Raw genomic sequence first — 14,377 nt, forward strand, 5'->3', positions numbered from 1 at the left:
CTAGTTAGAGATTTTTGTAAGAGGTCAGCTTATAAATCAGTGTTAACACCTTAACTGCCATTAAATGTAATTCAGGTTTTTACGTGTACGATTGTCAAGTAGTGACTAACAAAAAATAATAAATAGAAAATAGACCAAGAAGATTGGCATCGGAAGTCTGAAAAATAATTTATGATATCTTAAGTGCCATTAAGTGTAATTCACGTGTTAACGTTTCATATTTTAAATTAGTGACTAAAAGTTAGTATTTCGAAAATATAAACAGTAGTTTGTAAGCATCATTCTCACAACTAATATTATACATCATAACTGCCATTAAACGTGATTCAAGTTTTTACGTTACAGATTTTAAAGGAGGGCCTTACAAAAGTTAATAACTACAAAATATATACAGAAGATTGGCATCGGAAGGCTGATCAATAATTGGTGATACCTGAGCTGCAATAAATTTAATTAAGGTTTTAACGTTTCAGATTTTAAATGAGGGACTAACAAAATAATAAATTGAAAATAGACCCAGAAGTGTGGCAGCGGAAGTCTGACAAATAATATGTGAAATCTTAGGTGCCATTAAGTGTGATTCAAGTTTTTACGTTTCAGATTTTAAAGAAGGGACTAACAAAAAATAATAAATTCAAAATATACCCAGAAAATTGGCAGCGGAAGGCTGACCAATAATTTATGATATCTGAGGTGCAATAAGTGTAATTCATGTGTTTACTTTTCAGCTTTTATAGGAGGGACTAAAAAAGGTAATAAATCCAAAATATACCCAGAAGTTTGGCAGCAGAAGGCTCACAAATAATTTGTGATAACTTAGGTGCCATTAAGTGTAATTCAGGTTTTTACATTTCAGATTTTAAAGGAGTGACTAAAAAAAGTTAATAAATTCAAAATATACCCAGAAGTTCGGCAGCGGAAGGCTGACCAATAATTTGTGATATGTGAGGTGCAATAAGTGTAATTCAGGTTTTTACGTTTCAACTCTTAAAGGAGGAACTAAGAAAAAGTTAATAAATTCAAAATATACCCAGAAGTTTGGCAGCGGTAGGCTGACCATAATTTGTGATATCTGAGGTGCAATAAGTGTTATTCAGGTTTTAACGTTTCAGATTTTAAAGGAGGGACTAACAAAATTTGATAAATTCAAAATATATCCAGAAGTTTGGCAGCGGTAAGCTGATCAATAATTGGTGACACCTTAGCTGCATTAAGTGTAATTCAGGTTTGAACGTTTCAGATTTTAAAGGAGTGACTAACAAAAGTTACTTAATTAAAAATATAACAAGAAGTTTGGCAGCGGTAAGCTGATCAATAATTGTTGACACCTGAGCTGCAATAAATGTAATTAAGGTTTTAACGTTTCAGCTTTTAAAGGAGGAACTAAAAAAGTTAATAAATTCAAAATATACCCAGAAGTTTGGCAGCGGTTGGCGCGCCAACAATTTGTGATATATTAGGCGCAATAAACGTCATTCGGCTTTCAACATATTCTAAAATCCTGTCTTTGCATTTCTGCAATTCTTCTGCCATATCACAGGCTTCATACACATATCGAAGCTCTTCTTGCGTCAGACTTTTTCTGTAAAAAAAAAATAATGGAAAAGTCAAAGATGAAAAAAAAAAAAATATATATGTTTTAACCGTTGTAGCCGAAGGGTTGGCACGCTAGATTTGAAATCCTTTGTCCGCGAGGAGGGGGGTTCAATTCCTACTGTTGTTGATTATTTGGTTTGGAACAGGGGCATTAGATTGCCTCTATGAGCTCAGCCAGAGTCAAACCGGCTCTAGATGGGTACCTGGAGAAATCTGGAGAAGATAAACAGGAAGAGTGTGCGAAAGCAAGGATGGCTGGCCCCCAAACACCCACTGCATTTCCTAACTGAAGGGCCATGAAACGGAGATCAGAATTGTTAGGAGAAACTGTAAAGTCCAATGCCGTGTTCTTTAACCTTTTTTTTATCTTCCAATCCTAGAAGAAGTAGGCCTTTCAGCAATTTCAGCTATCATCTATTTTTCCTTACAGTTTTAAACAGAGATAATACTATGAAGCGTCGATTATTGTTAAACTTACATAAGAAACACGCAGGGCAATACATATTAGCAAACGGTAAGCACTGATATATTCTATCACCAACTGCACCGATCAGCAGACTTACCAGGCAATAGAAAAAAAAAAGTAAAAGCCGGCAAGTGCAATAAAAAAACTCACTTCTTACTTCTTAATATGCAGAAAAATCTTATTTAAAATATTTTAAATGTGAAGAACTTTTATTTTAAATTATTTCTTTTTTTTAAAATTTTTATATAAAATTTTTTAAAAAAATAATAAATATAATAAGCATTTTAAAGTTTTTTTTTAAAATCATGTCTTTGAAGTTGTTTTATATAATTCATCGATAAATGATATTTTTTGTTATAATGACACTACATTTTATATGTGGTTGACTCTTAAGACAAATTTTCTAAACCCCCTTTTTCAAGCACGATTTTTAAAACTTAAAAAAAGGCTTATTGGGTGCATGCTTTATTTAAAAATGCTCTGTAATATTCTTAACATGTTCCCTTCTGTGGAGTGAGTCATCTAGAGTTACACCTAATTAGCATTTATTTTTTATCGCTACGATTTTTAGACCTTAGAGTCAAGAAAAGCTTATTTTCATTTTTTCCGTAATGGGAAGGAAAGTTTCCAATGTTTTTTAATACATGAGTTTTCTAATTTCTAAATCTTGCACGAGCTTGCAAGTGTAGCAATGTTCAGCGCTCAAGAAATGAGAACGACCGTACTCAATCACAAGCATTTTACGAGGGGAGGGGGAGGGTACACAGATTTTTATTTTAAACATACTAGCTAAACTGTTATATACTTGTAATTAAGCTTGCATTTGTAATTAATCACAATCATTTTACGAGGGGCGCGGGAGGGTACACAGATTTTTATTTTAAACATACTAGCTAAAATTTTATATCCTTTTAATTATGCTTGATTTCGTAATAAATCAAACTAATTTTCGGAGGGGAGGGGGAGTGTACACAGATTTTTATTTTAATCCTACAAGCTAAACTGTTATATACTTGTAATTAACCTTGCACTTGTAATTAATCACAAGCATTTTAAGAGGGGAGAGGGAGGGTACACAGACTTTTATTTTAATCCTACAAGCTAAACTGCTATATCCTTGTAATTAAGCTTGAATTTGTAATTAATCACAAGCATTTTACGAGGGGAGGGGGAGGGTACACAGATTTTTATTTTAAACATACTAGCTAAACTGTTATATACTTGTAATTAAGCTTGCAATTGTAATTAATCAAAAGCATTTTACGAGGGGAGAGGGAGGGTACACAGGCTTTTATTTTAAACCTACAAGCTAAACTGTTATATATTTGTAATTAAGCTTGCATTTGTAATTAATCACAAGCATTTTACGCGGGGAGGGGGAGGGTACACAGATTTTATTTTAAAAATACTAGCTAAACTGTTATATACTTGTAATTAAGCTTGCATTTGTAATTAAACACACGCATTTTACGCGGGGTGGGGGTGTTTAAACAGATTTTTATTTTAAACATACTAGCTAAACTGTTATATACTTGTAATTAAGCTTGCAATTGTAATTAATCAAAAGCATTTTACGAGGGGAGAGGGAGGGTACACAGGCTTTTATTTTAAACCTACAAGCTAAACTGTTATATACTTGTAATTAAGCTTGCATTTTTAATTAATCAAAAGCATTTTACGTGGGGTGGGGGAGGGTACACAGAATTTTATTTTAAACATACTAGCTAAACTGTTATATACTTGTAATTAAGCTTGCATTTGTAATTAATCACAAGCATTTTACGAGGGGAGAGGGAGGGTACACAGGCTTTTATTTTAAACCTACAAGCTAAACTTTTATATACTTGTAATTAAGCTTGCATTTTTAATTAATCACAAGCATTTTCCGAGGGGTGAGGTAGGGTACACAGTTTTTTATTTTAAACCTACAAGCTACACTGTTATATTCTTGTAATTAAGCTTGCATTTGTAATTAATCACAAGCATTTTACGAGGGGAGAGGGAGGGTACACAGGATTTTATTTTAAACCTACAAGCTAAACTGTTATATACTTTTAATTAAGCTTGAATTTGTAATTAATCACAAGCTTTTTACGAGGGGAGTGGGAGGGTACACAGATTTTATTTTAAACATACTAGCTAAACTGTTATATACTTGTAATTAAGCTTGCAATTGTAATTAATCACAAGCATTTTAGGAGGGGAGGGGGAGGGTAAACAGAGTTTTATTCTAAACATCATAGCTAAACTGTTATATACTTGTAATTAAGCTTGCACTTGTAATTAATCAAAAGGATTTTACGAGGGGAGAGGGAGGGTACACAGGATTTTATTTTAAACCTACAAGCTAAACTGCTATATACTTGTAATTAAGCTTGCATTTGTAATTAATCACAAGCATTTTACGAGGGGAGGGGAGGGTACACAGATTTTTATTTTAAACATACTAGCTAAACTGTTATATACTTGTAATTAAGCTTGCACTTGTAATTAATCACAAGCATTTTACGAGGGGAGGGGGAGGGTACACAGGCTTTTATTTTAAACATACAAGCTAAACTGTTATATACTTGTAATTAAGCTTGCATTTGTAATTAATCACAAGCATTTTACGAGGGGAGGGGGAGGGTACACAGATTTTTATTTTAAACATACAAGCTAAACTGTTATATACTTGTAATTAAGCTTGAATTTTTAATTAATCAAAAGCTTTTTACGAGGGGTGTGGGTGGGTACACAGATTTTTATTTTAAACATACTAGCTAAACTGTTATATACTTGTAATTAAGCTTGCATTTGTAATTAATCACAAACATTTTACGAGGGGAGGGGGAGGGTACACAGATTTTTATTCTAAACATACTAGCTAAACTGTTATATACTTGTAATTAAGCTTGCAATTGTAATTAATCACAAGCATATGCCGTGGGGAGAGGGTTGTTACAAACTATTTTTTTTAAAACATAAATGATAAACTTTTATATAATTTTATTTAATCTTGACATTTTAATTAATCAAAAGATTTGTCGGAGGGGTGGGGGAGGGTACACAGATTTTTATTTTAAACATACTAGCTAAACTGTTATATACTTGTAATTAAGCTTGCACTTGTAATTAATCAAAAGCATTTTACGAGGGGAGTGGGAGGGTACACAGGATTTTATTTTAAACATAATAGCTAAACTGTTTTTTACTTTTATTTAAGCTTGAACTTGTAATTAATCAAAAGCATTTTACGAGGGGAGGGGGAGGGTACACAGATTTTTATTTTAAACATACTAGCTAAACTGTTATACTTGTAATTAAGCTTGCATTTGTAATTAATCACAAGCATTTTACGAGGGGAGGGGGAGGGTACACAGATTTTTATTTTAAAAATACTAGATAAACTGTTATATACTTGTAATTAAGCTTTCATTTGTAATTAATCAAAAGCATTTTACGAGGGGAGTGGGATGTTACACAGGCTTTTATTTTAAACCTACAAGATAAACTTTTATATACTTTTAATTATGCTTGCTTTTTTAATTAATCACAAGCATTTTACGAGGGGAGGGGGAGGGTACACAGATTTTTATTTTAAACATACTAGCTAAACTGTTATATACTTGTAATTAAGCTTGCACTTGTAATTAATCAAAAGCATTTTACGAGGGGAGTGGGTGGGTACACAGGCTTTTATTTTAAACCTACAAGCTAAACTGTTATATACTTGTAATTATGCTTGCATTTTTAATTAATCACAAGCATTTTCCGTGGGGTGGGGGCGGGTACACAGATTTTTATTTTAAACATACTAGCTAAACTGTTATATACTTGTAATTAAGCTTGCACTTGTAATTAATCAAAAGCATTTTACGAGGGGAGAGGGAGGGTACACAGGCTTTTATTTTAAACCTACAAGCTAAACTGTTATATATTTGTAATTAAGCTTGCATTTGTAATTAATCACACGCATTTTTCGAGGGGTGGGGGAGGGTACACAGATTTTTATTTTAAACATACTAGCTAAACTGTTATATACTTGTAATTAAGCTTGCAATTGTAATTAATCAAAAGCATTTTACGAGGGGAGAGGGAGGGTACACAGGCTTTTATTTTAAACCTACAAGCTAAACTGCTATATACTTGTAATTAAGCTTGCATTTGTAATTAATCACAAGCATTTTACGAGGGGAGGGGAGGGTACACAGATTTTTATTTTAAACATACTAGCTAAACTGTTATATACTTGTAATTAAGCTTGCACTTGTAATTAATCAAAAGCATTTTACGAGGGGAGAGGGAGGGTACACAGGCTTTTATTTTAAACCTACAAGCTAAACTGTTATATACTTTTAATTAAGCTTGCATTTTTAATTAATCACAAGCATTTTACGAGGGGAGGGGGCGGGTACACAGAGTTTTATTTTAAACATACTAGCTAAACTGTTATATACTTGTAATTAAGCTTGCATTCGTAATTAATCACAAGAATTTGAAGAGGGGTGGGGGTGGTTACACAGATTTTTATTTTAAACATACTAGCTAAACTGTTATATACTTGTAATTAAGCTTGCAATTGTAATTAATCAAAAGCATTTTACGAGGGGAGAGGGAGGGTACACAGGCTTTTATTTTAAACCTACAAGCTAAACTGCTATATACTTGTAATTAAGCTTGCATTTGTAATTAATCACAAGCATTTTACGAGGGGAGGGGGAGGGTACACAGATTTTTATTTTAAACATACTAGCTAAACTGTTATATACTTTTATTTATGCTTGATTTTTTAATTAATCAAAAGCATTTTAGGAGGGGTGGGGGCGGGTACACAGATTTTTATTTTAAACATACTAGCTAAACTGTTATATACTTGTAATTAACCTTGCACTTGTAATTAATCAAAAGCATTTTACGAGGGGAGAGGGAGGGTACACAGGCTTTTATTTTAAACCTAAAAGCTAACCTGTTATATACTTTTAATTAAGCTTGCATTTGTAATTAATCACAAGCATTTTAGGTGGGGAGGGGGAGGGTACACAGATTTTTATTTTAAACATACTAGCTAAACTGTTATATACTTGTAATTAAGCTTGCATTTGTAATTAATCAAAAGCATTTTACGAGGGGAGTGGGAGGGTACACAGGCTTTTATTTTAAACCTACAAGCTAAACTGTTATATACTTGTAATTAAGCTTGAATTTTTAATTAATCACAAGCATTTTCAGTGGGGAGGGGGCGGGTACACAGATTTTTATTTTAAACATACAAGATAAACTGTTATATACTTGTAATTAAGCTTGCACTTGTAATTAATCAAAAGCATTTTACGAGGGGAGAGGGAGGGTACACAGGCTTTTATTTTAAACCTACAAGCTAAACTGTTATATATTTGTAATTAAGCTTGCATTTGTAATTAATCACAAGCATTTTACGTGGGGTGGGGGAGGGTACACAGATTTTTATTTTAAACATACTAGCTAAACTGTTATATACTTGTAATTAAGCTTGCACTTGTAATTAATCAAAAGCATTTTACGAGGGGAGCGGGAGGGTACACAGGCTTTTATTTTAAACCTACAAGCTAAACTGTTATATACTTGTAATTAAGATTGCATTTGTAATTAATCACAAGCATTTTACGAGGGGAGGGGGAGGGTACACAGATTTTTATTTTAAACATACTAGCTAAACTGTTATATAATTGTAATTAAGCTTGCAATTGTAATTAATCAAAAGCATTTTAAGAGGGGAGTGGGAGGGTACACAGGCTTTTATTTTAAACATACAAGCTAAACTTTTATATAATTGTAATTAAGATTGCATTTGTAATTAATCACAAGCATTTTAGGAGGGGAGGGGGAGGGTACACAGATTTTTATTTTAAACATACTAGCTAAACTGTTATATACTTGTAATTAAGCTTGCACTTGTAATTAATCAAAAGTATTTTACGAGGGGAGAGGGAGGGTACACAGATTTTTATTTTAAACATACTAGCTAAACTTTTATATACTTGTAATTAAGCTTGAATTTTTAATTAATCACAAGCATTTTACGAGGGGAGGGGGAGGGTACACAGATTTTTATTATAAACATACTAGCTAAACTGTTATATACTTGTAATTAAGCTTGCAATTGTAATTAATCAAAAGCATTTTACGAGGGGAGGGGGAGGGTACACAGGCTTTTATTTTAAACCTACAAGCTAAACTGTTATATACTTGTAATTAAGCTTGCATTTGTAATTAATCACAAGCATTTTACGAGGGAGGGAGAGGGTACACAGATTTTTATTTTAAACATACTAGCTAAACTGTTATATACTTGTAATTAAGCTTGCACTTGTAATTAATCAAAAGCATTTTAAGTGGGGTGGGGGTGGTTACACAGTATTTTATTTTAAACATAAAAGATAAAGTTTTATCTACTTTTTTTTAATATTGAATTTTTAATTAATAACAACATGTTTCAGAGGGGAGTGAGTGTGTACACAGAGTTTTATTTTAAACATACAAGCTAAACTGTTATACTTGTAATTAAGCTTGCATTTGTAATTAATCACAAGCATTTTACGAGGGGAGGGGGAGGGTACACAGATTTTTATTTTAAACATACTAGCTAAACTGTTATATACTTGTAATTAAGCTTGCATTTGTAATTAATCAAAAGCATTTTACGAGGGGAGCGGGAGGGTACACAGGATTTTATTTTAAACATACTAGCTAAACTGTTATATACTTGTAATTAAGCTTGCATTTGTAATTAATCACAAGCATTTTACGAGGGGAGGGGAGGGTACACAGATTTTTATTTTAAACATACTAGCTAAACTGTTATATACTTGTAATTAAGCTTGCACTTGTAATTAATCAAAAGGATTTTAAGAGGGGAGAGGGAGGGTACACAGTATTTTATTTTAAACCTACTAGCTAAACTGCTATATACTTGTAATTAAGCTTGCATTTGTAATTAATCACAAGCATTTTACGAGGGGAGGGGAGGGTACACAGATTTTTATTTTAAACATACTAGCTAAACTGTTATATACTTGTAATTAAGCTTGCACTTGTAATTAATCAAAAGCATTTTACGAGGGGAGAGGGAGGGTACACAGTATTTTATTTTAAACATACTAGCTAAACTGTTATATATTTTTAATTAAGCTTGAATTTTTAATTAATCACAAGCTTTTTAAGAGGGGAGGGGGAGGGTACACAGATTTTTATTTTAAACATACTAGCTAAACTGTTATATACTTGTAATTAAGCTTGCAGTTGTAATTAATCAAAAGCATTTTACGAGGGGAGAGGGAGGGTACACAGGCTTTTATTTTAAACCTACAAGCTAAACTGCTATATACTTGTAATTAAGCTTGCATTTGTAATTAATCACAAGCATTTTACGAGGGGAGGGGAGGGTACACAGATTTTTATTTTAAACATACAAGATAAACTGTTATATACTTGTAATTAAGCTTGCACTTGTAATTAATCACAAGCATTTTACGAGGGGAGAGGGAGGGTACACAGGCTTTTATTTTAAACCTACAAGCTAAACTGCTATATATTTGTAATTAAGCTTGCATTTGTAATTAATCACAAGCATTTTACGAGGGGAGGGGGAGGGTACACAGATTTTTATTTTAAACATACTAGCTAAACTGTTATATACTTGTAATTAAGCTTGCATTTGTAATTAATCACAAGCATTTTAAGAGGGGAGGGGGAGGGTACACAGATTTTTATTTTAAACATACTAGCTAAACTGTTATATACTTGTAATTAAGCTTGCACTTGTAATTAATCAAAAGCATTTTACGAGGGGAGTGGGAGGGTACACAGGCTTTTATTTTAAACCTACAAGCTAAACTGTTATATACTTGTAATTAAGCTTGCATTTGTAATTAATCACAAGCATTTTACGTGGGGAGGGGGAGGGTACACAGATTTTTTTTTTAAACATACTAGATAAACTGTTATATAATTTTAATTAAGTTTGAAATTTTATTTAATCAAAAGAATTTTAGGAGGGGAGGGGGTGGGTACACAGATTTTTATTTTAAACATACTAGCTAAACTGTTATATACTTGTAATTAAGCTTGCACTTGTAATTAATCAAAAGCATTTTACGAGGGGAGAGGGAGGTTACACAGGCTTTTATTTTACACATAAAATATAAAATTTTATTTACTTTTAATTAAGCTTGAATTTGTAATTAATCACAAGATTTTTCCGTGGGTAGGGGGAGGGTACACAGATTTTTATTTTAAACATACTAGCTAAACTGTTATATACTTGTAATTAAGCTTGCACTTGTAATTAATCAAAAGCATTTTACGAGGGGAGAGGGAGGGTACACAGGCTTTTATTTTAAACCTACAAGCTAAACTGTTATATACTTGTAACTAAGCTTGCATTTGTAATTAATCACAAGCATTTTACGAGGGGAGAGGGCGGGTACACAGATTTTTATTTTAAACATACTAGCTAAACTGTTATATACTTGTAATTAAGCTTGCACTTGTAATTAATCAAAAGCATTTTACGAGGGGAGTGGGAGGGTACACAGGCTTTTATTTTAAACATACAAGCTAAACTGTTATATACTTGTAATTAAGCTTGCATTGGTAATTAATCACACGCATTTTCCGCGGGGCGGGGGAGGGTACACAGATTTTTATTTTAAACATACTAGCTAAACTGTTATATACTTGTAATTAAGCTTGCACTTGTAATTAATCAAAAGCATTTTACGAGGGGAGGGGGAGGGTACACAGGCTTTTATTTTAAACCTACAAGCTAAACTGTTATATACTTGTAATTAAGCTTGCATTTGTAATTAATCACAAGCATTTTACGTGGGGCGGGGGAGGGTACACAGATTTTTATTTTAAACATACTAGCTAAACTGTTATATACTTGTAATTAAGCTTGCACTTGTAATTAATCAAAAGCATTTTACGAGGGGAGTGGGAGGGTACACAGGCTTTTATTTTAAACCTACAAGCTAAACTGTTATATACTTGTAATTAAGCTTGCATTTGTAATTAATCACAAGCATTTTACGAGGGGAGGGGGAGGGGGAGGGTACACAGATTTTTATTTTAAACATACTAGCTAAACTGTTATATACTTGTAATTAAGCTTGCATTTGTAATTAATCACAAACATTTTACGAGGGGAGGGGGAGGGTACACAGGCTTTTATTTTAAACCTACAAGCTAAACTGTTATATACTTTTAATTATGCTTGAATTTGTAATTAATCAAAAGCTTTTTACGAGGGGTGGGGGAGGGTACACAGATTTTTATTTTAAACATACTAGCTAAACTGTTATATACTTTTAATTAAGCTTGCACTTGTAATTAATCAAAAGCATTTTACGAGGGGAGTGGGAGGGTACACAGGCTTTTATTTTAAACCCACAAGCTAAACTGTTATATACTTGTAATTAAGATTTCATTTTTAATTAATCACAAGCATTTTAGGTGGGGAGGGGGAGGGTACACAGATTTTTATTCTAAACATACTAGCTAAACTGTTATATACTTGTAATTAAGCTTGCACTTGTAATTAATCAAAAGCATTTTACGAGGGGAGAGGGAGGGTACACAGGATTTTATTTTAAACACACAAGCTAAACTGTTATATACTTGTAATTAAGCTTGCATTTGTAATTAATCACAAGCATTTTACGTGGGGCGGGGGAGGGTACACAGATTTTTATTTTAAACATACTAGCTAAACTGTTATATACTTGTAATTAAGCTTGCATTTGTAATTAATCAAAAGGATTTTACGAGGGGAGAGGGAGGGTACACAGGCTTTTATTTTAAACATACAAGCTAAACTGTTATATACTTGTAATTAAGCTTGCATTTGTAATTAATCACAAGCATTTTACGTGGGGAGTGGGAGGGTACACAGATTTTTATTTTAAACATAATAGCTAAACTTTTATTTAATTTTAATTAAGATTGAAATTTTAATTAATCAAAAGATTTTTATGAGGGGAGTGGGAGGGTACACAGATTTTTATTTTAAACATACTAGCTAAACTGTTATATACTTGTAATTAAGCTTGCACTTGTAATTAATCAAAAGTATTTTACGAGGGGAGGGGGAGGGTACACAGTCTTTTATTTTAATCATACTAGATAAACTGTTATATACTTGTAATTAAGCTTGCATTTGTAATTAATCACAAGCATTTTAAGAGGGGAGGGGAGGGTACACAGATTTTTATTTTAAACATACTAGCTAAACTGTTATATACTTGTAATTAAGCTTGCATTTGTAATTAATCAAAAGTATTTTACGAGGGGAGAGGGAGGGTACACAGATTTTTATTTTAAACATACTAGCTAAACTGTTATATACTTGTAATTAAGCTTGCATTTGTAATTAATCACATGCATTTTAAGTGGGGTGGGGGAGGGTACACAGATTTTTATTTTAAACCTACAAGCTAAACTGTTATATACTTGTAATTAAGCTTGCACTTGTAATTAATCAAAAGCATTTTACGAGGGGAGAGGGAGGGTACACAGGTTTTTATTTTAAACATACTAGCTAAACTGTTATATACTTGTAATTAAGCTTGATTTTGTAATTAATCACAAGCATTTTAAGAGGGGTGGGGGAGTGTACACAGATTTTTATTTTAAACATAATAGCTAAACTGTTATATACTTGTAATTAAGCTTGCACTTGTAATTAATCAAAAGCATTTTACGAGGGGAGAGGGAGGGTACACAGGCTTTTATTTTAAACATACTAGCTAAACTGTTATATACTTGTAATTAAGCTTGCATTTGTAATTAATCACAAGCATTTTACGAGGGGAGGGGGAGGGGGAGGGTACACAGATTTTTATTTTAAACATACTAGCTAAACTTTTATATACTTTTAATTATTCTTGAATTTTTAATTAATCAAACTAATTTTAAGTGGGGTGGGGTAGGGTACACAGATTTTTATTTTAAACATACTAGCTAAACTGTTATATACTTGTAATTAAGCTTTCACTGGTAATTAATAAAAAGGATTGTAAGAGGGTAGAGGGAGGTTACAAAGTATTTTATTTTAATCACAATATAAACACATTTATAATCTTTATTCTACGCTAGATTTGGTAATAATTACAACGAAGGGTCCGTGTGTAGTTATAGGTGAAAGAGATTTTTATTTTAAACCAAAAATAACATCAGATGAATCCTTGTAATAAAGCTAGAACTAGTAATTATTCACACGGAGTTTACGTTGTGAGTGGGTGGGTACACAGTATTTTATTTTAAACATAAATGCTAAACTTTTATATAATTTTAATTATGATTTCTTTTGTAATTAAAAACAAGCATTTTACGAGGGGAGGGGGTGGGTACACAGATTTTTATTTTAAACATACTAGCTAAACTGTTATATACTTGTAAGGCTTTTATTTTAAACATAATAGCTAAACTTTTATTTACTTTTAACAACGCTTGATTTTTTAATAAATCAAACGAATTTTCGGAGGGGAGTGGGAGGTTAAACAGATTTTTATTCTAAACTTACAAGAAAATATGAGATATCATAGACATTAAGATAGAATTTGTAATTAAACACAAGGATTTTACGAGGGGAGAGGGAGGGTACACAGGCTTTTATTTTAAACCTACAAGCTAAACTGTTATATACTTGTAATTAAGCTTGCATTTTTAATTAATCACAAGCATTTTACGAGGGGAGGGGGAGGATATACAGGTTTTTATTTTAAACATACAAGCTAAACTGTTGTATACTTTTAATCTAATTTGGCATTTTATATGTTTTCCTCTGGGCCACATACAGCCTCTGCTACTGAAACAGGTGTCACTATTTTTTCCTGTTGCCATACCAAATGCATTTTTAGGGAGGAGACAGAGGGGGCACTTGTCCCGGGTGCAGAAATTTTAGGACCGCATAATTTCAGATAAATAGTCAAAGAGTTCTAACCATTTTGTATTTTTTTGAAAAATTATTTTTATTAGAATAAGCAGAGGGCGCAGTAATAAATGAATAAAATTAACAAATTATTAAATACAACCTCTGAGGCTATTAATACGGTGTTCAAACATTTCATCAAAGAGATTCCTTGCTTCTAAATTGTCAGCGACAAGCGAGATGTGTGACTTTTCTTGGGCCATAGGAGAAAGTATCTTTCGTGCCATTGCTTGAATTATCATTGTTTCACTATAAGGGTCGCTCCAAGTGATTCCAACCAAAAACAATATTTTCACTAGTTTTTAGATTATATTTGTTTGACGGTTATCTCAGAAGTACTGCTGATAACTAGTCTTCGCCTTCTA

At 32.2% G+C, this 14,377-nt stretch overlaps 1 pseudogene; it reads right to left on the bottom strand.

Annotated features, from left to right (window-relative positions):
- Positions 1-14,377, bottom strand: part of LOC148942328 (U4/U6 small nuclear ribonucleoprotein Prp31-like) — a 67,118-nt pseudogene that overhangs the window by 26,906 nt on the left and 25,835 nt on the right.

This window comes from Artemia sp. Qi Xiang Cuo, chromosome 17 (assembly GCF_049724085.1).
Source record: "Artemia sp. Qi Xiang Cuo chromosome 17, ASM4972408v1, whole genome shotgun sequence".
In the NCBI taxonomy this organism is placed as follows: Eukaryota; Metazoa; Arthropoda; class Branchiopoda; order Anostraca; family Artemiidae; genus Artemia; species Artemia sp. Qi Xiang Cuo.